Source organism: Bombina bombina, chromosome 6 (genome assembly GCF_027579735.1).
Source record: "Bombina bombina isolate aBomBom1 chromosome 6, aBomBom1.pri, whole genome shotgun sequence".
NCBI lineage: Eukaryota > Metazoa > Chordata > Amphibia > Anura > Bombinatoridae > Bombina > Bombina bombina.
In genome coordinates this window covers 719,633,325-719,634,012 of record NC_069504.1, presented here as the reverse complement: position 1 = coordinate 719,634,012, position 688 = coordinate 719,633,325, and the positions used below count along the sequence as shown (strand labels likewise).

At 32.4% G+C, this 688-nt stretch overlaps 1 non-coding gene across 1 annotated transcript; it reads left to right on the top strand.

Annotated features, from left to right (window-relative positions):
• The first annotated feature begins 218 nt into the window (after nt 1-218).
• Nucleotides 219-292, top strand: TRNAN-GUU (transfer RNA asparagine (anticodon GUU)). Its single transcript has one exon. It is a non-coding gene; the product is annotated as a tRNA-Asn (tRNA).
• Nucleotides 293-688: the final 396 nt, after the last annotated feature.

Here is a 688-nt window from a genome sequence, read left to right as displayed (position 1 = left end):
ATAATGTATTAGGTGTTACTTATGACAATTTTGAGAGGGGCCTGGAACCTATCTCCCTCACTTCCCATTGACTTACATTGTAAACTGGGTTTCAATTTACAACGGTTTCGATTTACAACCATTCCTTCTGGAACCTAACCCCCGGCATAAACTGAGGGCTACCTGTACATTGTTACGGCTTAGATCATTATTTAATGTATCAATAAATAGTGGTATCTGTCTCTGTGGCGCAATCGGTTAGCGCGTTCGGCTGTTAACCGAAAGGTTGGTGGTTCAAGCCCACCCAGGGACGATCAAATTTTATGTCTAATTATAAATGCTTTTACTTATATAAATATTTTAAAAACATGTTTCTGTTTATTAATATACAAGTATTAATATTCCCATATTCATATGTTCTGATTCATAAAATGATTTGGTAACAAACTGAAACCATTAATGTTAAAATACATATTTCACAAAAAATGCTGATTTTCAGTATTCGTTTAAAACAGCTTTTGCTTAAATTTTTTTTTTGGCAGAAAAAAAAAAAAAAACTAGTGGAAATGCTGCTCTTGCAATTGTAATACAAATGTTTATTAAATCTAAATGCCAAAATGATGTGACAAGATAAAAAAAAATCAAAAACTTATGTACAGATACCACCCTTCAAAAGGCAATTCAAAGTTTGTGCTACTACCGAAATGAT